Source organism: Canis lupus, chromosome 10 (assembly GCF_003254725.2).
Source record: "Canis lupus dingo isolate Sandy chromosome 10, ASM325472v2, whole genome shotgun sequence".
NCBI classification, from domain to species: domain Eukaryota; kingdom Metazoa; phylum Chordata; class Mammalia; order Carnivora; family Canidae; genus Canis; species Canis lupus.
Genome location: NC_064252.1, coordinates 60,722,058 through 60,747,114, shown reverse-complemented (window position 1 = coordinate 60,747,114; position 25,057 = coordinate 60,722,058). Strand labels below are relative to the sequence as shown.

At 40.0% G+C, this 25,057-nt stretch overlaps 1 long non-coding RNA gene across 1 annotated transcript; it reads right to left on the bottom strand.

Annotated features, from left to right (window-relative positions):
* Positions 1-1,141: 1,141 nt before the first annotated feature.
* On the bottom strand, positions 1,142-24,670 carry LOC112672800 (uncharacterized). Its single transcript, XR_007413634.1, has 5 exons — positions 24,477-24,670; positions 21,917-22,067; positions 5,865-6,053; positions 5,576-5,628; positions 1,142-1,323 (listed from the first exon to the last, which is right to left on the bottom strand). It is a non-coding gene; the product is annotated as an uncharacterized LOC112672800 (long non-coding RNA).
* Positions 24,671-25,057: the final 387 nt, after the last annotated feature.

The following is a 25,057-nucleotide window of genomic DNA, read 5'->3' as shown; positions in this document are numbered from 1 at the left end:
TGGGATTTATTGTGAAGTTCTCATTTGATTCTGCAGGAAGGATGGGGCAAGTGCATGCCGATCATTGGGAACAGGGATACAAGCAAGTTCACTGGGAAAGGCAGGAGAATATAGTGTTTGAGAGCATGAATTCTAGAGTCCAATAGGGCTGGATCTGAATAGCAGCCCCTCCCTTTAGAACTATGGGCAAGTTATTAATGCATCTGACCTTTGTTTCTTATTTACAAAGCAGAGAGTCACACTGGTCTCCTAAGGAAGCTGAGAGAATTACATGAGATGATGAGGGTAAAGTGGCAGCCTCAATAAATATTATGTCTCATAATTTTTATCATTTACTATTTTATTTCATCCACACGTTGAGCAATAAGGAGCTGAAGGGGGACACTTTTGCCACTTTGCACGGGGTACGAGTGTTCTTTTACCCACCATTTATAGAAAACCTAATCTCAGCTATAGGTGGCAATGTTTAATCCATGATCAGAGTGTACAATTTTGAGATTTTTCTCAAATCTTAGATTAAACAACAACAACAACAACAATAACAAAAAGAACACTTCAGTTTCAAAACACCTCAACCGAGTAAGTTTTTAAGTAGTAGATGGAGGCAAATTTACAGTCAAATAGCTTGCACTCAATCTGATATGCAGCATATTTGACAAAAAAAAAATGCTCCTAGGATGAAGTTTAAGTTGGAAAAAAAAACTGGCCAAGGTAGTTTGATATATTTGAGATTAAGATTTCAGTACGTGTCCCTTTCCATCATACAAACGGCTTAATACTCAGAGTCTGATGTTGTGTTCATAATAGGAACGTGTTTCCTACCATCTCTGTCTTGGGTTCTCTCTCCCAGGACTTTCCCTTTGCTCTGGCCCTTTTCTCGAATGAGAAACAAGCACCAACACTCAGATGGGTGGGGGGAGGGAGAACCACAAGGAAGTGTTGATCTGAAAGGACATCACTTACACTCTTGCCTAATTTTTCCTGAGAGACTTTTAAGCATCCTACTGAGTTATTGGATAGACCACAAGGATTTTAGAACTATGGGTTTTATCTTACTTAACATTAATATTTGTCCCTCAACATTCATCCGAGAGGCAAAGAACAATTTCATTGAATTTTTGGGGGAAAACAAACCCCCTACAACACTTTATTGTCTATTTTAACAAGTGGTTCACAAATGGACATTTTCATGGCAAGCTGGTTTGTGAGCTGAGTATGTCCAGGGAACTGTTTTCTTTCATTCTTTTCCTTCCTTCTTGCCTTCCTTCCTTTGACTCCCTTCCTTGCAGTATCTTCTGATTTTACCTACTTGTGAGGATGAGCCTACATTTCAAAAGATACTGTGGATTATTCTTTAGTTTGAATTTTGCCCCGTGTTGACTCATTCAAAATAAAGATCAAGGTAACCCAAGTGGGATTCTAATTCCTATTTGGTGGGCCTACTGCCAGGGTCCTTATTTAAGACATCTGACTTAGTGATATATTTCTGAACTATCTGTATAACTTAATAAGGCTATTATTGGAAATACACAAATGGGGGATTTAAAAACTGGCTAAATGGCACATTCTACTTCTCTCACAGATAACTCCATACATTACTACTTCTGTTTAATAATTAATGCTCTTGTTTTTAAGATATTAACAATTTAGTCTTTGTCCTGCTCAATCCACTTTCATAATGAAAAGCTCAGTGTGTTCGATGGGCCTCGTATCACTTCCACACTAATTGTGATGAAATGTTCAGTATAATGCACCAATAAATATTTGAAAATTGGGTAGAAGGAATGTGGAGAAAGCACTTTGTGCTTTTAATTGATATGCTGAACAACACTGGTTGTAAATGGAACTAATGCATTTGACTTTCTCCTCTAGATGTGATTAAAAATTGTACTGCCTGAAATAAGCTCGGCTGGTTATTCAAACTCTAGTTAGAGTGCCTGTGTCAGCTCTCCTTGGTCTTTTTCTCTTACCCAATAAGAAACGATTTACTCGTAGAATATTCAACTTAGTGACCAAAGTTCATTCAGACTAATAGAAAGTTTCCTGAAATCTGTTTCATGAGGACCTCTTACCCTCCACCCTCGCTGTCAACCACCACCACCACCTTTTTCTTGCTTTTCTGAAGTATCCTTTCTCAATTTGCCTGAGTTGGTTGTGTTTTCTTGAATTAATCTCAGGACTGAGGGCCACTGGGCATCTTCCACTTTTATATAATGTCAACATTCAAGGCTTTGTTTGGTATCTTCACATTGTGTTTGAGGCGCTGTATTTAGTTCTTGTACTCACGGATGTCTTTTTCAAGTGAAGAAAGCTCTTCTCATGACTTCCCTATCCTTTCCATTCAAGCTTTCCTGCTCGGAATTTCAGTGGCAACCTCACAGCTGCGAATTCGGGCCATGGCAGTCTAGATGCCAAGGCTCTTTGTGGTTTAACCCCCTGCTGCCCTGGCCTCATCTGCTTGCATCACTCCCCCTTCTTCCCCTTTCCCCTCCCCCCTCCTCTGGGCATTTGTGCCCCATGACCACATCAGGCTACTCGGTTGCTCTCTCCAGCCTCTGTCCCTGTCCTGCATTGCCAGAGCTGCCCTTCGCCCTCTTTAGGGTGACTCAGAAGGCATCACCTGCCATCTCCTCCTCTGACACCCCAGGACTATTAAAAGTTCCTTTCTCCCTGAGATCACAGAGCCCCACATGCTGCCTGTCACAGGCACTATGGAGACTCCCGCATCTGAATGGGAGACTCTTGCAGGGGAGATCCCATCTTTGAGCTTCACATCCTTTTAGTACTCAGCTTGGAAACTGTAGGATTTGGTACAAGGAGTGTATGAATGAGCTTAGAGTAATTGAATGAATGAAATTTCCCGAGTGAGTTCCACACTTCCAAAACACTACTAGACTAGCGAGTTCATGGAATTAGCTGTCCCAGGGATTATTGCTTTCTCTTCCACCTTCCCTACAACCAAGAACAAAATCAAGCTAATGACTATTTTCTGGTACCCACGAAGTGTTTTCAGCACTATTAAATATGGAAAAGAGATAAGAGACCAGAACTGTTAGGATATATGAGATTATTTGACCCTATTACTGATCCTGCTAAAACTGGTACTGTTGACTGAGTGTTTGATGAATGCTCAAGCACTGTTTAAGAATTGACAGAGTGGCTAAGACAGAGGGGCGTCTTTCCCTTAGAGGTAAAATGAAGGCCATTAAAGGCCTGAAATGGTATTCTCTACCCAGTTTCTACAGCTTCCATAGATACCTTTAATTTAGGAAGATTGACAGAAAAAAAAAATTGGCTCAGGCCCCTCCTTGAAATTTGTAACCCTTTGCCCTCCTTTCTTCTCAGTATATATAGGAACACTTTATAGTTTTCTCTTGCATGTTACGAAGTTCTGCACATGGAATTTTGGGAATTTTTTTTAATGTTATAGTAATGTGGTACGGCTATCCCAGCTTTCTATCAGAAGTGGCAGGCAGCCAAAAACTAGAATCATTGTTTGCAAACTCTAAATATAGAGTCAAGATTTATATGAAGAAAACAGATATGTCTTGTTATAAAACCATGAATAAGCATTGGCACAAACATAATAGTTTATTCTTCCTTGATATCGCTTATTTTAAATAGCTATCTATCTTTTACTAAGATACTGTAGAAAGATACATTACAGAAACATTTGCTTCAGCTCAAAGTACCGGAGGGTTGCTCTTTTCTTCATGCAGTTAAGACTTCATTATTTCTAGGAAGTGATGAGGGAAATAAGAGCCTAAAGGTGATTTGGCCTTTCTGAATTTCAGGTAGCCCATGGGGATGTTATTATTAATAATGCATCATATTCATCTTGAGGTCACTGTGGATGTGTGGGGTTTTTTGTTGTTTTGGGGGTTTTGTTTTTGTTTTTGTTTTTGTTTTGGATCTGCTCTAACTGCACAAAGGTTGCCTTTATCCTGAGACCTCTTTAGCCTTTGGTTTACAAGATGTGTTCAGCAAAGAAAGCAGCTCTCCCATGCCCCATCTGTGCTTCTCTTTGCTTCCTTCCCATCCTGCCCCCCACCCTTCTGAGTTCCATCCCCTTTAATCATTTCTGCCTGGTCCACAACAAACGGGCAGCAGGGGAAAAAAAGACTTTCAGAAAGAGTTAAAAAGGATGGATGAAATTCATACAATGTACACCATATGGCCTGACGTTTTCCAGATTAGGTAAACATTTCTATTGGGGATAAATAGTCCTGTACGTTGATGTAAAGAAATTGCATGAGACAAGGGCACATTCAGCATAGTTCTGCTATAGAGTAATGTTTGCTCAGTAAGAGAAATCTGAAAACTCAAGGGCAAGTGTGGGGGATGCTTTGGCCCAGTCCAACTTCTGGAAGAAGGGGTTAAAAAAATCATGAATTTGTGGCCAAAATAAATACTGTCTCCTCTAAGTTGAGTATTAGTAATTGTTTTCAAATGCAAGCCCATGCTCACACACACACACTCACACACACACACACACACACACACACACACACACACGCTCTTGCAGGAAATTCCCAGCATTCCACCATCAAACCTCTCTGAAGCAACTGAAGGATTAAATTTTGTCAAAATCCATCCCTGAGTGGCCCACGCCTATGGAGAGATACTCGCAACGGCTGGCGAATTGATTCTAGGTGGGTTGTCGCCCGTGTGTGTGCCTACGTCGGGTGTAGACTGATCTGCTCCTTGGTGAACAGCCCCAGAGCCATAGATTTCATTTGATCTTTGCAAAGGCTAACATCTGTCTGCTGTCATTTTAGTAAGATTGATGACAGGCAAGAAAGAGGAGAGGGGAGGGAGTCGAGGAAACAGAGACTGGGAGAAGGAGCTCTGGGCGGCCCCAGTGGCGGTGGCCGAGGCTGCTAGGGGTCACTGCTGCAAAGTCTCTGGCCGATGAGGGCTGTGGTGGGAAGCAGCCAGGCCCCACACTGGCAGTAATTGCACTTGGTTGTTACAGCTGATAGCTGGAACTCCAAGACACAAAGGCGGCATTTTGCACCTTATATATCTTAATAGATTACTCACATTGCAAGCAGCACCAAGCTAAATGTTATGACAGCCATAAGAATGTAGTTTACTGTTATCTTAATGTAGCTGGGCAGCACAGGGTAAAGCCATCAAAAAATATTATATTTTTTTAAAGTTTCCAAGAGAAACTAACTGATACAGACGTGGAGCTATTTTTACACGAAGTCCTGAATTTTGGCAAAAGCTTTTCGAACCATAATTTTAAATATATACACACACATATTTCACATATGCATATGAATATATGCACATTTGTATATGCATTTCCCCCATTTGCTAGATATCATTTTCCTTGCACTATTTCCCTTAAATTGTTATATGAACACCATATAGGGAAGATTCAATTTAGATATTTTTTAGAAATGACCTCATATTTGAAGTTTATCTCGCAAATAGTAAGCACTAATTGTGAAGATCTGAATGGCACAGTTGGGAGATTTGGCATGAATGAATGAATGAATCAATGAGTGAACTAATGAATGAGTGATGCTATAGACCTTCTGTTAACGACGTGGTGTCAATAGTCTACCTGCGTCCAGTTTCTCAAGGTCCACACACCTGGCAGGAAGGGGATGCGCTGACCTGTGAAGCAAATGAAATCCGATAGGGTTAAATGCCCCACAGAACAAGGGAAGGCCAGAAGTAGCAGCGAGACCTATTTCTGTGCATTTGTTTGTTTTTGTACTGGTGTGGTCGGATGTTTGATTTGAGCTTGCTGAAGCAGTGGCTTGACAGAGGGTTTTAGACTGGTTTTGGCCTCTATCAGCAGGAGGCAGATTCAGTGGACAGAATTTAATCCAGACACATAGAACACTTACCAAATTTAGTTGGAAAGTTAAACAACTTCGCTTTGTTCATTAAGGAGCCCTCGGGGCCTTAGGATTCCTTGTGACATCATGGTGATGACATGATAGAGTGGCTGAGTTCCATGGGCCAATTTATGTAAATTCCAGGACCTTCTAGAAAACAGCCTTGAAGATGAAATCACCCAGTCCAACCCAATCATGCTACAAAGGAGAAAATGGATAATTAAAAAAAAAATCAATCTCCAGATAAAATATCTCAGCAGAATTCTCTTTAATTTGGCAAATAGTCTGTGCTCTGAATGTACTCACGTAGAGCTGGATCAGCAACAAGAGAATAAATGGTTAAGCATGAGAAAGGAGTGGACACACAAATGAGTGTGGGTTCCCACAATATAAAAGAAATTGTTTAAGAAGTGTAAAGGCCAATAGGTTACAGTAAATTAGGTGATGGATGAGCATGGTGTCAAACAGTCTCGTTCACTGAATTGTTCTCTTATTTGGGGGAATTTTTGAAATATAGGTAAATATGTTCATAAAAGTTCATTATGTCTTTGTGGAGGATGAAGAGAGCTTCATTATAAAGATTACCCCTTTCTTTTTACAAAGTGCCAAAATTAGAAAATATCCATTTGTAACAGAGTAGAAAATATATATGTGTAACAGCAGAATTAGCTCCTCTGCCCTTGTGGCTTTTTGTAAGCATGTTTCCAAGTTTTCAGTGATGAGTCCTGCTGGATGAATCGGGGAAGATATATTCCAATGGAGATGGGGAAGTCTCTGGCCGAGATTGGGAATTCATGTGAGAATCTTAATTGATCAAGTCATGTTTAGTTGTTTTTTGGTGTTCATTTGTTTGCTTTTTAAGCAACACTATACTATATGATTTATATAACTATCTCAATCAGTACATTTTAAAGGATAATAGAAGCAAGTTTAAAGCGGGGATTATTTTATAGCTTGGGCATGATTAAGGAGATCACCAAGAGATGGTGAAGCATGGCAGTCCTAGCAAGAGGAGGAAGCCTGAAGGAGAAGACGGGGAGAACACCAGCCAGGACCCCTCACATCTGCAGTACTTTGTAGAGGGTTAAAAGATGGTTCCTCAAAAGATACACCCACACAGAACTTGTGAATGTGTCCTAACTTAGAAAAAGTCTTTGTGGTTGTAATTAAGGATCTCAAGATGAGATCGTGCTGGATTATGCAGGTGGGCCCCAAATCCAGTAAGTGTCCTTATAAGAAGAGAAGATAGCAGAAAAGGCCATATGAAGACAGAGATGGAGATTGAAGTACCCTGTAGCCACAAGCCAAAGAATATTTGAAGCTACCAGGATATGGAAGAGGAAAGAATTCTCCCCTAGAGCCTTCCGAGGGAGCATGGCACTGCTGACCTCTTGATTTTGGACTTCTGGCCTCTGGAGCTGTGAAAGAATAAATTTCTGTTGTTGTAGGCCTCCCAGTTTGAGGTAATTTGTTATGGCAGGTCTAGGAAAGTAATGCGGCATTGCACGGGGACTTCCAGATGGGAGCCACTGCCAACACAGCTGCCAACACTGCCTCGTGCAAAGGAAGCAGGGACGACATAAAGCATAGCCTGCCCCACCAGAGCCAGGGAGCCCAGGCTCTGGGGTATAGAACAAAGGAAAGAAGGATTTGGAGGAGAAACAGAATCTTGGCTCCAATGGTATGTATTCCTTTATAACTCAGTCTCCAAAAGTCATAGCTCACAGAGAGACTCAAAAGATAAACTCAAACACTCACTCATCACTAATTTGGTGGACCATGTCCTCAACAGGTGGCGATGGTAGTCATGAATGTTGGGGGTTTGGCTAGGGTTGGAACTAAGGTGTTCAGGCTCATCAAAAGGAATATGTTTTAAAGGGCTGAGGAAAAAAAAAAAAACAGTCCCTGATATATATAAGAAACTCCAAGCAAATATGGAATTAAAGAAGGTATCAACAAAATGAAATTCTCTAGTTGCTCCACTATGTTCTTTCCCTGCTCTGTTATGCTCTGCTCTAGTCAATTATTTATGAATTTTTCTAAGTTCAGATTTCTAGCTGTCCAACTGAATGTGGATTTGAGCTTCCCTGTGAAAATTTCAAACTTCTTGTAATTAGATACTTCTGGGAGGTGAGAGGTTTAGTAAATTTTATCATATTGCCACCTATTCACCCTCTGTTTCAAAACCTCAAACCCACTGTGGGACAAACCATTCCCCAAAGTGTGGGTTCTCAAACTGTGCCCTAAAACCTGGTATCCTAAAGTGAAGTAGAAAAGTGAGCACTCAGAAGGAAAAACCGAAGAAAAATAATACTCCACACGTTATTTTCTCAACTTTTATTTTTCCTTCTGCAAATGTTTATTAGAAATGGTGCTAATGGTGCTTATGGTGCTTGCTAGCCAGGATGCGATGTGCAATGATGTCTAATTTAGCACAAAGTACACATTTTATACACATTTCACATTTCTGTGTCTGTTTCTCAGGGTACGCCTAGTGAAGATCTCTATTTCCAGGCAGTCCATCACATGAAACTTTTGAGAAATATAGCCCTCAAAGTTTCTCCTGTTGGAAATTTCACAAGAAATATTAAAAGGAGCACAGCATCTTTTCCTGGACCTTCATCTCAGTGGGGTTTTCCCTAAAGCAATACATTGTTCCAGCCCTGCCTTTCTATGAAAATTAAAGTATTGATTTAAGAAATTCCCCCTTGCAGAAGTTAATGAACCACTCTCTTACTATTTTGACTCTATGGGTCTCATGGAAAGCACATAAGCTTGAGAGTCAGCCGAACCTGGAGTTGAATTATGACTTTGCCACAACCCAGAGGTAGGACTTGCTTTCTCCCAAAGCTCAGAATCTTTATGTATACAACAGCCAAAAACCCAGGATTGTTGCAAGGCTTAGACAAAATCAGATAAGCAAAATTCTTGCTACAGTGTCCGGTCCACTGCAGGCATGTGGTAGATACATACCGTGATGAAATGAGCTGTAGATGCTATGGAAGTAGGAAACCAGGAAGATGAGATGGAACAAATCCGTGCACCTTGAGAAGCTGTCTGGTTTTATCCCCTTGGTTTTTCTGGCACTCCCCTATCCCCTTCTCCATTTTTCCCCATCTGCTTTTCTGAAACCTCCTCTATCTAATGCTTTATACTCCTCCCCCACGTTGTGTTTTCTTTTCCACCCATTCTTCACCTTTACCCTCCTCTGGCTATTTGATGCCCAAGAGTGAGTCCAGCAGGAGGGTTTGGCCAAATACGTCTGCCCATTTCCCTCCCTAAATTAAATGCCAGCTCTAATTTGGCAAACTGTGGTCATTTTTTCCAGCTCCGTGTGACTTGTGTGGGATAAGGAGATGGTTTGTTGCTAATTAGAATCAGTGACCCTGGCCTGATCCCAAGATTTAGAAAAAGACAGAACTACCTGTCCTAGCATCGCCTGGTAGTTGATATCATTACTTTTCTTCGGCTCTCTTTTCTTCCCAAATAGAATTAATCCATCTGTCCACTCCCTTGAAGTTGAAGTCCACCCAATCAGCTGTCCGTTGGTTGGGACAGAACACATACTCTTGAGCTTTGCAGTTTGCTCATGTGCGTTACAACAGCAGTGCTTAAAGTGTGATGGATAAAAACATGAATGATGTGTAGCTTAGAGTCAGGCATTGAGCAAGAGCCAGATGAAAATATTTGTCTGTGTCCCCCTTTGGACAAATGACACAGTTTCTGTCTCTGTCAAGTGCTTTTCTCCAGTAAATTGCTCAGTCTTATTAAAGAATCACTTCTGGTAGGGGCAAATTGTCACATGCAGGACATTTATATTAATCTGGATATATTTGGCTGTTTATAATTCTGTCATAACAGTCACTTCCTGAAAGAAACGAGTCTTCTAAGGATCTTTACAAAATATAATAGAAGAAAAAACTGGTGATGAAAAATTTACTTTATAAAAAGTGAAGAATCCGTTTAGAAAACAAAAGAGCAGGACACATCGATCCAGTGACATGGGGAGATATAATACGGATGTTATGGGTTATCAGGATTTCAATCCTATATTTGGGGCAAGACATTGTATTCAAGTTGCAGGTACCATAAATGTTACAAAGTTTGTTTCCTATTCTCTCTTGTAAGCCAATTGAAGGAGAAAGGCCTCCATCAGAAAATAACCTTCCTGCTGTGGGTTGAATGGCTCTAGAGTGAGTCTCTGTTGCTGACACAGGTGTTATCTAAAATTACGGAACCTTCCGCTCTTTCCTCTGCGAAGGAGCCATCTGTGTGGTCTAGAGAAATCAAAAAGCAAAAGTGATACGTGTGAATGAGGACCAGGTACCCACATCCAGTTTACAAATGATGTTCCAGAAGGTGGAGAGGATGGGCAAAATGATAAGGAAGGCTCGCTTGCTTTTCTCCCAGTAAGAGAGAGACTACAAATGCTCTGCAGTGAGCAGCAGCCCCTTTATATTTGCCACAGCTTTAGAGTTTGTTTTCCATGCAGGCGAATTTGGGATCACACTGGAAGTGGGAGTTGTGGAGGATGTGAAGAGGAGAAGCTCTATAATGTGTGGAAATTAGAAAGTGTGTGTGTGTGTGTGCATGTGTGTGTGTGTTTCACCAGAACAAGGAAAGCATTTCAAAGACAACATAAACTGGAGCTGGAGATTCAGCCACAATGCAACTGAACTTATAGCTTAATGCTATATAAAATTATAACAAGTATCATGTCCTCAGAGCTAACCTCTTTTTTGGCCCCCTGTTACTAGTATTAAGAACAGTCCTAGGACATGGCAAACACTTCTATTTGTGGAATGAATGAGTGAATGAGTGAATGAATAAGAATATTCCAGAAACTGATGGCATACCCTACGTGTGCTATCTCCTTTGGCCTTGCGACTGCCATAACAAATGATCACAAATATCATGGCTTAAAACACGAGAAGCTTATTCTCTCACAGCTCCCGAGGCCAGAAGTCTGAGATCTAAGTGTCCATCGAAGGAGGAATGGATAAAGAAAATGTGGTATATGTGTGTAATGGAGTTTTTCAGCCTCCAAAAAGAAGGAAATCCTTTCATTTGTGACAATGTAGATAAACCTAGAGGGCGTTATGCTCAGTCAAATAAGCCAGACAGACAAAGACAAATACTGCGTGATATCACATATGGATGGAATCCTTTAAAAAATGTCCAATTCACATAAACAAAGTGTAGAAAAGTAATTGCCAGGGGTTGGGAGTGAGAGAAATAGGAAGAGATTGGTTATAAGGTACAGACTTTCCCTTATAAGATGAATAAGGTTGGGAGATCTACTGTGTAACATGGTGACAATAGCTGATAACACTGTATTATATAAATGAAATTTGCTGAGAGTAGAAATTAAATATTCTGAGAAAAATAATAAAATGCAAGTAAACAAAACATCGGCAGGGCTGTGCTTCCTCCAGAGGCTCTAGGGGAAAATGCTTCCTTATCCTTTCCAGTTGGTGGCTCCAGCTGTTTCTTGGCTTGTGGCTACATCTCTCCTTTCCTATTGGTCTCAGATCTCCCTCTGCGTTTCTTTTACAAGAGCACTTGCATTGGATTTAGGGTCAATCTGGATGGCTAATCTAGAATCATCTCATTTTAAGATCATGCGTGGAGTTTTGATAGGAAGTCTTACTGCAGAGAGGAGAAAGTACTAGATCTAAGTGCCAGTGGCTGTATGTAATAACTGAATCTCTCTCATCCCATATTCATTGCCACTCACCATGTGCCTGGCACAGTGCTAGGCAATAGGTTGTATTGGTGAACAAGAGAGAAACTGGCTCAGATATCAGTAAGGGAGTGTATCAAGGAATCAGAATTTTTTTTAAAGTAAGATAATTATAATGGCTAATATTTCTTGGGTATGATATGCTAGATACACTTCTAAGTGTTTGTTTACCACGTGCTAATTTATTTAATTTTGTTTTTGGAAAGGGAAGTAACATTTAGAATGGTCAATAAAGACTACAATGAGGGTGTGTTGTTCAGGAGCAAAATAACCCAGGCATTGGGGGCACCGAAGATGTTGCATTAAAGGTAAAGTCTAAAGTAGCAATCAGGCCCAAAAGATATTGAGAAGCACATTCAGAAGCACATTCCAGGAGTCAGTATAGCCCTATTACAGCAAACAAGAGAATGATCCATATTTGGGACTGAAATTACTTAAATATGGCTGGAGCCAGATGACAAGGGTTCAGGGACAAGACATGAAGCTAGGGAGGTGAGTAGAGGCTGTTTGCTTCTGAAAAGGTAATGAAACCCTTTGACTGAAGGGAATGTTGAGGAGAGGTTGGGGGGGTGGTTTCCTTCTTTTCATCACAGGTGCTCAGATGTCCCTCTCTGTGTACGGCACACAGTGACATCCAGGGGCTCTAGGAGGCTCACGGCAGAGGTTCCTCAGCATCTGTTTCCAGTTCTTGGTATGGCAGGTCTTGCTGCAGCTGTTGGTCTGTCTATAGGGACATAGAGATGATTCCACAGGGTCTAGCCTGACTCTCTTCAGCTAAATTCAGTGATGGTCTAATTCGGCCTCTGGAACCTCTGCAGCCGGTTTTCTCCTCCCTACACCTTTGCTAGCCTCTCTCCAAATCTGTTGTGTGATACACGAGGTTAAGGATTGGATCATAAATTTCACTTGCTACTCAACATATTGCAGCTTCTTCAAAAGTACCCATTAGTTTGCTAACTATTATGCATCCGGAAAAGTTGGTTATGAATTGTATGTTGTTTTCTAATGTATTTTAATATTAAACTATTCTAACATGTTTATCCAGTAAAATTGTTTTATTTTTTATTTAAAAACACACTGGCCTAAAGTGTGAGTATGATGCTGGACACATCAAAGGCACTCAAAAATCGCATTCTAGGGGTGCCTGGGTGGCTCAGTCAGTTAAGCGTCTGTCCTCAGCTCAGGTCATGATTCTGGGGTCCGGAAATCAAGTCCCCCATTGGGCTCCCTGCTCACCAGGGAGTGTGCTTCTCCCTCTCCCTCTCCTCCACTCATGCATTTACTCTCTCTAAGAAATAATATTTTTTTAAAAAAATTGCTTTCTAATTTGAGAAATAAATCTTGGAATTCAGGGGGTAGCTAATGAGGCCTGTTTTTTTCCCTGAATTATCTATAAACCCAGAAATATAGGTAGATATCTGAAAATTCTTTGAATGAATAGATGTTATCTGAACTAAGTTATTTTACTTATTTTAATATTATTAGTATTAATGTGTGAGGGTGGAGAGCTGCAGGAACCACTTCCCTGCTGGCAATTCTTAACACCTTTAGAGTCTCAAAGGCAATCTTTATAAATGGTAATGAGATGCAAATGCTTTGTGTTCTCCTTTCTGTTTCAAATAACGCATGATTTTGGATATTTGTTACATACATCATAGGTCAAAAATATCTAAAGATCACTGGGTCCATAAAAGGGCTTAGGGTGTTTGTAGTCATTGGGGGTACCACCTTGTGTAGATGAATTTTAGTTTCATGTGACGTAGTATGTCAAAAAGCCTTATGTGCTCCAAACTGGAGAACATAGGAAAGAAAAGAACAAAAAGAAGCCAATGACTTCAGATTTTCCCATATCTCAAAAGGGAAAAGGGAGAGACATGTACAGTTCTCTGAGTTTTCGGAGTTCCAGAGAAAACATAATTAAAAAAAAAAAAATCTTTAGTGCTCGCTTGGGCAGCACATATACTAAAAAAAAAAAAAAAAAAAAAAAAAAAAAAAAAAAAAAAAATCTTTATTTCATATTTCTGAAGAAAAAGGTCAAGGAAATAGCCCTCAACTCAACAGAGTGACAGTGACAGCAAGAAAGATGCCTTCTGATCGGATTGTTGTGGTCGTTGCATTGTACAGTGAGCATCTGCAAATTTTCTAGTGATACATAGTAGTAATGCAGTTTGCACCATTAGGCTCTGAAATTTTGGTCCCATCAGGCCCAAGCGAGCCTAGAAGAGGGTGGAATTAGCTAGTCTTAAGGTGATGCTCTTTTAAAAAAAATGTCTGTTTGTTGTGGCATGTGTTGAAAGTCCACAAGTGCTGACTGCATCGGACAGACACACAAGCATATAATCTGTACAGGGGTCCCAAATTATGATTTACTTTTGAACTGCCAGGACCACTGAAATGTTCTACGAGGACCACAGGAACGGAGCAGGGCCTTTGAAAGAGGGGATGAGTGTCCAGAGTTGGCACGGCCACGCTCACCGAGTGCACGTCCTCAGATGGAGACCTAGGGTTGACTCTTTCAGATGCTATTTTCAAAATCTTCACAAAGGACCGTGCAGTGATTATATGTATTCATGATGTGCATATCGTGTGCTCAGCTCAAAGGATATTTGAATGATGCATTGAGAATTATTCCTAAAAAAGGATTCAGCATCTGTAAATTGCTTCATCTTTGAGAACGGGAAGAAAAAAAATATGGCTTGATTTCCTTTAAAAAAAAATCCCAACTCATAAAGCAGAGCAGCTTCTGTGAGTTAGTGTTAATGCCCCATTACCCCCACACACACTGAAGCATAATCACATGCATTCACGTGCACACAATCACACACGCACATAAACAACCGTGTGGCATTGGTGCTCCCTGATTATTTTCATCTTGCAATTCACTGTTCAAATCAAAGGAGCCCTCAGCTCTGGCTCACAGGCTTTCCCCCTTCATGCTGCTCTCTTGGCCTCCACAAAGAGGTCGGAGAAAGATTTCTCTAAGAACAAACCCAAGGCCAAAGATTTTTCACTGTGGATTGATTGGCTGAATGTGGGTGTGTGCGTAAATGCACGATGTAGTATGTAGGCGTGTGTACGTATACATTGAAATACGGTTAACTTTGAGTTCTCTATTTCTTACTTCTTAGACCTTGCTCTTTTTATTTTTTTATTGAATGACATGCAATATCCTGTTCATTTTAGGTCTTCCTCTGTCTTCCCTGACCTGGCAGTTAGGGGAACTATGGACACTGCCTGACATCGGGCTTCTTCCTTTCTTCCCTGGTCAGGGCCTTCTGGTGACTGATGTCTGAGAGGCTCCCGAAGCGTCTTAGGAGCTGCTGCCTAACAATGAGGAAGATCCATTAACTGCTATTTTGACTTTGCCAGCTGAGGTTCATCCTCTGCCCTGCCTCCAAACACTACTATTACTACTACTAATAATAATGATAAAGAGAGAGAAAGGAAAGAATTATACAAGGAAATTGTGTACATTGACCTCTCTCAGACATTTAAATTTTCTTCATTTTCTAGCATATTCTAAACACTAGAGGATTATCCCTCAAAACATTCTTCTCTTTTTTTTAAGATTTTATTTATTTATTCATGAGAGAGACACACACACACACACAGAGAGAGAGAGAGAGAGGCAGAGACACAGGTAGAGGGAGAAGCAGGCTCCATGCAAGGACCCCGATGTGGGACTCGAACCTGGGAATCTAGGATCATGCCCTGAGCCAAAGGCAGATGCTCAATCCCTGAGCCACCCAGGCATCCCTTAAAACATTTTTATGGAGTCTAAAAGAACACTTGCTCTCTGACAAATTCATGCTCTGTTTAGTGTTTTTCCTACCACTGGCCAACGAATATTCATTGAGTACCTATCATAATGCACAAAGTAGTATCTAAATGATGCTTGCTGCATGCAAACCCATGGCAGTGTGAAGTACGTGAGAACAGGGACTATATATTAGTCATATGTATACCCAGTATGAAGCCTAAAGCATAGCAGACAACTGGTAAATGTCTATTCAATGAATGAATTCATAATTGTTCCTTCACTCTCCCCAGTTAGTTTGCAATTAATTTAAGAGGATTGGCTCTATTTTTGGCTTTCCTTAGCTTAGATCTGCCTGAATTATTTTGTTAAAGAACTTGAGCAATGGATTAACTTGATGGCCCTGCTCTGTAGATTTCCTCTACAATGGGACTTTGCACCTCAACTCAGTAGCAGATGGAGGCTATTACTTCACCCCTTGAATTTAGGGTGGTCTTGTGATTGCTTTGGGCCAGTAGAATGTGGTGTAAATAACAGTGTAGATGTGCCTTTTTGGAGTCTAAGCCTCCAGAGGACCATGTTCTTTTGTTCTATCTTGGATTTCTGCTTCATGAGAACATTTCTTGACTAGTCTGCTGGAGGAAGAGAGACCGCATGGACCAGAGCCAGGTCATCCCACCTGAGACCCTACTACATGAGCTAGTTCCTCAGCTGACCTGCCAGCTGACTGCAGGGATATGAGCAAGGCCAGCTTAAATAGGCAGGGCCACTCAACCAAAAATTCAGACTTACAGCAAAAATAGCTATCAATTGCTGGATGCCACTGAACTGCTCTGGTTATGCTGCATTACTGTAACAAGAAATAGCCAATACTGATGTCTTTAAGTCAGCTTTCCTCCCGGCTTTCTCTTTGCTCTTCAGTGTCTATTAATCACAGTTTTCCAACATCTGCTTTCAAGAAAATGTCTGATTTCAGTCACTTATAAATAAATGTTAATTTAATAGGGTACTTATTTGCAAAGTGTTAATATTTTAAGCATATGCTCTGTGGGATGCAAGGTTTTACACTCATCTTAAACTGGTTTATTCTTGTTGTTGATGAATGAGAAGAGAAATGGCGATGTTATAGGAAGAATAGGAGTAGTAGATGGTCAACTTGGACACAAAGCCTCGAAGACTTTTAACCCTGAGACATAGTGATAAATCTTTACTCTGTCTGGAGGTAAATGAGGCTGTGTTTGCAATCCCTGCCTTCTGGGAGCTTCTAATCTAAAATAGCAGCAATGGCTCAATAAAACAGAAGAGATAATAAAGACAACTGTATAGAAGTGGACCTGTTCATAAAGTTATTTATATTGTTTCAAGCCCAAGGAATGTAATAAAATTCTAAGAAGTTTCAAACTTCCAGACCAAAAAACCCAACTGATCAGTAACACGCCTAACTTGTATGCCCTATTGATTGCACCAATTTGAATAGGAAGGAAACTCTCAAGAGAGTGTGTAAGGACAGAAGACATGCAGTGGGGAGACTTTATTAGCAAAAATATAATAAACAGAATGTTGAAATATGAGGATAAATATAAAGACAGGTTTTAGAAAGAAGCTGAAACTTCATCTTGTGAGTGAAGGATTATCTGGCCCAACAGGAAAGAGGCAAGTGAGAGAAAGTAAGAAGTGAGTGAAAAACTGCTTGTTTCATAATCTAGAAAGTCTTCCCTGATAAGTTGGAAATCTCTAAGCTTTTGAAGCCAGGATTGTAAACCCCAGCCAAAGAGTGGTGCTAAGAGATGAGCTAAGAGTTTTGCTCATCTGTGTGTTCCATTAACCCTTAACCAAGAGAAATGCCTGCAGCACTTGAAGAATTACAGATCTTACATGGCAACTCGCATTGAACAAATCTTTGCACTGTTTTTATTTCATGCCATCAACAATCATTTACAGAGTGCCCACAACATGCATGAAGCAGCAGAGGTGGGATGGTTTTTACAGAGTAGAGAATAAGACAAGGTTATTGTCCATGAAGAAGTTGGGCTTTAGGAGTCCGTCCATTCACTTGGTTTAATCACTTAATCAGTCAACCAATCTGTCCATCAGCCCATCTCTCGCAGGTGTGAAACATCAGAGCCCTGCAGTTCATTTGGCTTCTCTGAATCATAGACAAGAACCTAGTGCGTTTGTGTAGTAGGTGCTGAACAGGTCCTTGTTGACTCAGTACAGTTGCTCCATGTATTTTGACTGGTTGATTGACAGCTTCCTGGGAGTACTGCCAAGAAATTAGGGAGGAGAAAGCATCTGGAAAAGGATTTTCTCTTCCTGTGGTATCTGGACCTCTCTTTAGAACTGACTCTTCAGCTAAGAATAACAACAGAAGTTGAGAGCTCCTTTTAGGTTGCATGATTTAGGCTTTCATCCAAAAGCAAGATCCAACATAGCCTGTGTGTTTCTCATTTTTTCTGTCTTTATCCTTGTGGTATTTAATGTACATGTCTAGGTCTCAGCAAAAGTAGTTTAGAAAAGTGTTTGGGTCACTGGTTTGATTTGGTCTACATTTTTATAAGCCTCAGTTTTATCTATTCTTTGTTTCTCATATATATTTAGTTTTTAGATCATCCATCCCAATTTATTTGAATCTGACAAACACATTTTTAGTAGACTTATCCCAGTCAGGTCCCCAGCCAAATCAAATATGTGATTTACAGAGAATTAATGAGTTCCCTCATCAAGCATAGGTTGTTTCTTGTCCCTCACTGTACCCTACACTTTATGACATCCCAGAAGGCAAGGGTGATGCTCTGAGATGTTCTACACCAAGGACAGATTTTAGGGATTAAATTGGGTAACAATGGGTAAACAGATCATATTTAGATCCAGGGTATAATGAATGAACTGTGTGGATTAGACTAGATGAAGCAAGCTCCACAACGAAACTTGGTATCACTCAGACACAATTAATTGGAGTCAAGTTTTATAGCAAACAGTCAGTGTCCTACTCAAATTGCCCCAATTCTCACCATTCTGTGCATTTGGAACTTTGTACTGTGAGCACTCTGACTCTGTCTAAAGGCTTTCTCTGGCTCTTGGAGCATTCACAGCCTTTGTATGGAGTAGGCAAAGTGCTAGGGAGCCAATATATGAGTGCACTCTTGGCCAGTGACTGACAGGAGTTGCCCCTTGGGAATCTTTTTTTGTCCCTCACATGGGACAGTACTGCACATTCAACACTGTCATCCAGCAGTCTCCAGTTGACCACAATGGTAATTTGCTCATGGACACACCCTATGGCTTCCTTCCCTTTTCTATCTGCTTCCTCACTGTTTCCAGGAGTCTGTGGAATCACTTATTGAATAAATTCTTATCTCAAGCTTTACTACTACAAAACCCTAAAAATATATTTAAGTATTAACTTTAGGGGCGCCTGGGTGGCTCAGTCAGTTTGAACATCCAACTCTTGATCTCTGCTCAGGTCTTGATCTGATGGTTGTGAGTTTGAGTCCTGCATTGGGCATGGAGCCTACTTTAAACAATATATATATATATATATAATCTTATATATTTATATATGTATCATATATATATATTATATCTTAAAATGTCATGTTTCCTTCCTTCCTTCCTTCCTTCCTTCCTTCCTTCCTTCCTTCCTTCCTTCCTTCCTTCCTTCCCTCCTTCCTTCTTTATATTTAGTTTCTGGCTTATAGCCACTGGAATGAATGTCTTACATTCTTGAGATGAACTCAGTACCATCCTCATTGACCTAGCAAGCCTTTTTTCTCTGTGATGACAAGCTAGGATCACGCCTCCTAATGATGGCTGCAAGATTGTCTTGTTAGGAGAAGGGCTAAGGTGGGATCGTCTTTAATGACAGTGAAAGCACCTCATAAAACCTGACTCCTCAGTTTTACAGGCATGAGTCTGGAATTTTAGCAGATGTAGACTTACTAAATCAGTCAGTCAAAAATTATATCAGTTGAAGTGCAATGTTCCTGGCAGTCCAAAAATCCTGAACATGTAGGTGATTTGGAGGGCATTTCGTTAACTCTTTAATTGGTCGTTCAGTGCTAGAGGCAGTAGCTAATTGCCTGTAGGTCACTGTAGTCCTGGAGCTTAGGTAAATGTATATTGTCATATGTCACATTTTCATATGGTTCCTTTGCACAGGTTGGTAAAAATGATTGCTGCATAATTAAAATTAAGACAAGGTGGGAAAAGTGATTCAATTAAAGCCCTGAAGCCATTGCACAAATTATCTGATGTACCAAAAACTAATGAATAGTTATATCTACTTTTATCTTTTGCCTCCTTGTTCTTCAATCCTATGTGCCTCATGGAATGCCAGGAACCGTTTTCAAGTTCTCTGTGACTGGATGTTGGATGGGCAGTGGCACTAGGAGCGAACACACAAGAAGCTCAAGACTTTAAAATACACATATAAAGAAACTTTGTGGATGGGGATTTAAACTGAAAGTAAGCAGTTGAGAAATTCAAGTGGTCTTTCCCTAGCCCAATAGTATTTTGAAAATATCTGCAATATTTCAGTTTGCATGGAGCAGCTATTATATACCATGGTGAGTGATGACAGTGAAAATAAATGAGATTTGTCGTACCCAAAACATCCCATGTTTTACATCATTTATTTTACAATCTCCAAAGATTCTCAGGAAGCCTTAAGTTGGAGGCAAGGGTGAGAATTTTATGATGCCATGTTTAGCAACAATTATAATTCCTTAATGTTGACATAACAAGGAGGCATATCTTGCGAATATAAATAAAGGGTTAAAAAACACAGAAAATATCAGATCAGGTATGGGCTCTTATCTCCTGAATTCTCTGCGTGGAGAGAAAGCTCTTCACATTCAGTCCTGACTTTATTCACATATAGGGAGGAAGCAGCCTTTAATCAAATGTGAATAGCAACTTGGGGGAAGCCTCATGGTCTTCAGGATCCTGATTTAAAGTAAAAATCCACCTGGGAATGTGGCAGAAAACCAACAGTCTTTAACCACCTGTAATTGCTATCATTTATTAGCACCGGTTTCCTGGAATTTACATATATTATATCTGATGCTTACAACAGCTCTGTGAGGTTTTACTCTTGCCCCATTTTAGAGTTGAGAAAATTGAGCCTCAGGAAAGTTAAGTAATTTCACCACGTTCATCTCTCTGTCAGTGGGAAAGATGTTTTCGCCTGTGTTTCTAATAGAGAGCTATTCTGAAACTCTGTGGCTTAAAACAAAAACCATTCTATTGTCTTTCATGATTCTGTGGGTTGACTGGGTTCTATGAGCTGCTCTTACTCTGGGTGACATTAACTGAGTTCATAGTCACCTGGACTTGTGATGAGCTGGAACATCCAGGTTGCCTCATTCATGGTCTGAAGCCTTGGGGGGTTGGCTGGGATGTGCGGGTGGCTGGAGCTCTCTCTCTCTCTCCATGTAATTGTAAGGTATTTCCCTCACCACATGGCTTTTCCATGAAATCCCTCTAGCAGGTCAGCTGGAGCACTTACATGGTAGCTCAAGGCTCCCCAAAAGCACAGGAGCAGGACCTGCCACACCTTCTTAAGACTTAGACCTGACACTGGCATGTATACCTTCATCATATTCTGTTGGTTAAAATGAGTCATAGGCCAGCTCAGATCCATTGCAGGGAACATGACCACACAGGGTCATGGATATCTGAAAGCATAATTTGTGGAGACCACCTTTGGAGACCACAGTGTGATTCCAAAGCAGGCAATATTTTTACCAAGCATCTACACTGATGCTATTTCTTCGTGAGGACAAGGGTTGTACTTGCATTTTCTTTCTTTTCTGCTCATCATTACATCTCTGGCACCTAGCACAGTATTTGGAACATGATAAGTGATCAGCATTTTGGGGGTGAACTGTTGTTAAGAGGCTAAGGGATCAGGGCACCTGGATGGCTCAGTCTGTTTAGTGTTCAACTCCTGATTTGGGCTCAGGTTGTGATCTCAGGGTTGTGAGATGAGCCATAGATTGAGCTCTGCCCTGGGTGTGGAACCTGCTTAAGATTCTCTCCCTCTGCCCCTCACTCCTCTCTCTTTCTCCCTCTCTAAAAAGAAGACAGAAAGGGGCACTTGGATCATGTTTGAATGAATGAATGAATGAATGAATGAATGAATAAATAAATAAATAAATAAATAAATAAATATAAAATCTTTACAAAGAAAGGTTACGGGATCATCATATTATGGAAGAGTCATAGGCACATATTTCCAAGATAATTTTCCTGAGAATGAGTTCAGGTAGATGAGTTAATAAATATGATAAAATTATCAAATTGATGGTTAGAGATGAGCAGGAAGGGAATAGATCATTCTTTTGTGCTCTGGCGTGTCAGTAGTAAAAACAACAATAAGATTCCAAGCCTTGTCTAAGTACTTACTTGAATTAATAATTCATTTAATGCAAAATTCTATGAAGTATATACCATTTTTTCCATTTCATGAGTAAGGAAACTGAGGCACATAAAAGTAAAACAAAATGCCCAGGATCTCACAACTACTATATAGCAAAGCTAAGAATTGAATCACTGAATTACCTTATGTCTTTATATTGTTAATCACAATTGTCCTACGTTTCAAAGGTTCTTTGTTTTCAGACTGGAAACTGGAAATGGTGTATATAACCTTCTGGTCAGGAGGGTTGAACCAGGACAATGTTTCATTTTGAAAAGTTTCAATAGACTCACCCTAAAAGATGAGAAAACAAAACAGAACTTACAGGCAATAGACCCAGGAGTCCAGGAGGAAGAAAACGCTATCTCTTGATTTATGCCAAAAATCACCAGACTAAGTGTCCTTAACTGAGAAGCCCTTTCTTGTACTCAGTTAGTAAGGCCCTGCTCTCCTTTTACTAGAATCCTTGAAATAAAAAACTTACATGTTGGAATGTGACTATTTTCTGCGTTATCTCTATTTTCTGTCATCTTTTTTTTTTTTCATTTTTCATTTTGGTAAATTTTTGTTGATATCCTGAGGCTGTCTCTGTTGTGCTAAGAATACCCAGGAATCTTTCTTTACACCTGGGTCAGGGAGACAGGGCAGTAAGGAACCCTAGTGAAGGAGGAAAGGTGAGACCATTAGGAATAAGTGTGGCAAAACCCTAGAGAGGAAATGAAAAGTGTAAGAAAACCTGGGAGAGATATTTTCCCCTCAATTCTTTTTTTCAGAGACAAAACCTAAAAGTAGGTAACATGGTATAATAATGTCCAATGTATAAATAAACTCTGTGAAGACAGGAGGGGCTAGGGTCTCATTGTTTTCAGTTCACTTCCAAAGTAGGTATGGAGAAATGAAAGAAATAGAGAAGGAACATGAGGTGGGGGTGTTTCCGGCAAATTTTGTCAATGTCATAATTTTCCCTATGTCTAGATGAGCTCAACTAAGCATTGAGCTTTTTTTCCCCCATATATGTGGAGGGGGGAGACACCAAAATTTACATCTATGGCACACACCCTTTTGAACACTGGGAATATTAAATGTGAGTAGGATGCTTCATAATCCTGGAAATGAGACTATTCTTTGAGATGACCTCAGAGAGAGAAGGGTAGATACCTTGGGCTTGGTTAGCAAGCTGAGGACAGAGGTGTTTGTCTACTCAGGGAGAAATAACCATAAATGTGAAGAATTGGACAAATATAAAGTAGACCACTAAAAGTGTTGCAAATTATAGATGTGATAAATATTTATGGATTGGCTTCTCTGTTCTTTTTGCCAAGAGTTAGAAGAGCCCAGAAGAACCCAGTCATATGAAATCTTCAGGCAGACTTTTCAGAGGAAGAATATAGGTCATTTTATGTCCTTCTCCCACTGCTAGGAGTGCTGGGTAATCCCTAGTATGTCCTCTGAGATCTTCTTCACCTAAACTTTGCCTCATTTACCTCAGTAGGATAGAAATTGGATGCCCATATTGTTTTTAATTATAAGAGATGTGAGCATGACAAGCCATTTATGGGCAAACTAGTAAGCTGAAGGTTGTAAAAATATGGAAAATAAGGGATAGAAATTAAAATCTGGATACATATGAAACACCCTGAAGGATGTCAATTTGACATTTTTGAAAGGGTGTCATAGATAGTATTTTGAAGAATGTATTCAATTGTATAGGCAATTATAAATCTTTACTCTTGAAAAGTATGAAGACCCTTTCACCAAAAATATATATGAAAAGCAACTTCAGTCAAAAACTTTTATTGAGAAGCTGCTTTGTTTGGCCCAAACCAAGTTTCAGGGTCAGGCACCCAAGCCCTAAATAAAAAAAATAAAAAAATAAAAAAACTCAGCATGTATACGTTTTGAGGTACGTTTTGAGGTTTTTATCTACCTACCTATAGAAGACTTTCAAAAATGAGTCTCACAGAACACTGAGATGTTCACCCCACCCCCAAAAGAGTATTTAAAGAATATGGAAATGGGACAATTTAATTCTTCCTCACAGCTTTTCCATCAAAGCTAAGTTGATGGAAAGGGATTAGGAGTTATTCTGATGAAGGAATTTCATATACTTTGATTCATTGGGTAAAGATCACTAGAGAACATATTCCAATATATCAAAACCATACAAAAGCAAATCACAAGCTGATATTTTATTTTAGATACCTTTTCCCAGAGTGTCAAAAATTCAGACATGGGTATCTATCTAGGCTTGGTGAGATTTGAGGGGTGGGGTGTAGCAGCAGGACACCAAGAAACAAAAGCACCTCTGCATGCTATGATGGAGGCTAATGCACAATGTAAAAGATAGTCAAGTAATCCAACAATGACAGAGAAAGTCTTCATGGGGAAGATTCTGTAGTCCCAGAACCATGTCATATGCCATTGGAAGAAAGACACTGCAAATGTGTCTAGTGGAGACAAAACAGGAAAGCATGAGTGTCGAATAATAGAAAATTTTGATACTAATACATAGTATAAAGGTTTACAAGTTTGGAGGGAAGCAAGGACACTTGAAAGAGGAAACATTCAAATTAGGTTTTAGTTCTAATTTGATCTTAGAAGATAGCAAAAGAGAGACTGGTAATCCTCAAAAAGCAGATGACCCTTCAAATCCTGCTTATCTAAATCCCTCTCCCTTTTTCCCTACATCTCCTCTCCCTTCACCTTCTCTCTCCTTCTTTATTCTTCTTCTCCTCCTCCTTCTTTCTCAGAGGAAATGAGTTCTTCTCCTCATTCTCCTTCTTTTCCTTATTTCACAGGAAATGACCATATGGATTATTCTAAGCTTCCTTCTTTACTCAGTACTTTGGAATTTTTAAGAGCTCCCTAGAGTAAATTCAACAGGAATTCCAGAAATTCTAATGATGCCCCATATTTGCAGTTGGGAATCAGGGTTTCCATGACAATTGGGGAATTCTGTTATATAGAGTGTGAAAGAGGGATTGCCATTGAGAGTTGCATTTCTCAAGTGGGGGAAATTGGAGTTCAGAGACTACTATACATCTGATAAAACTTTCTGGTGATAAGCGTAATGAGGAAATTGAGTACAAAGGTATTATTTGCCCTGCCATATCTGATATACTGACAGTTAAAAACTTCCCAGAATCATTAGGTGCTTTTAGGGCCATGTTTCTTTTCAAGAAACCTTCCCCTGGAGGTTAGAGGTGATATGACAGTAATAGCAATGCTTGTGAGCCACTCAGCTTGAAACCTACTATTGATGTTTTATTTAGGCTGAGCCACTC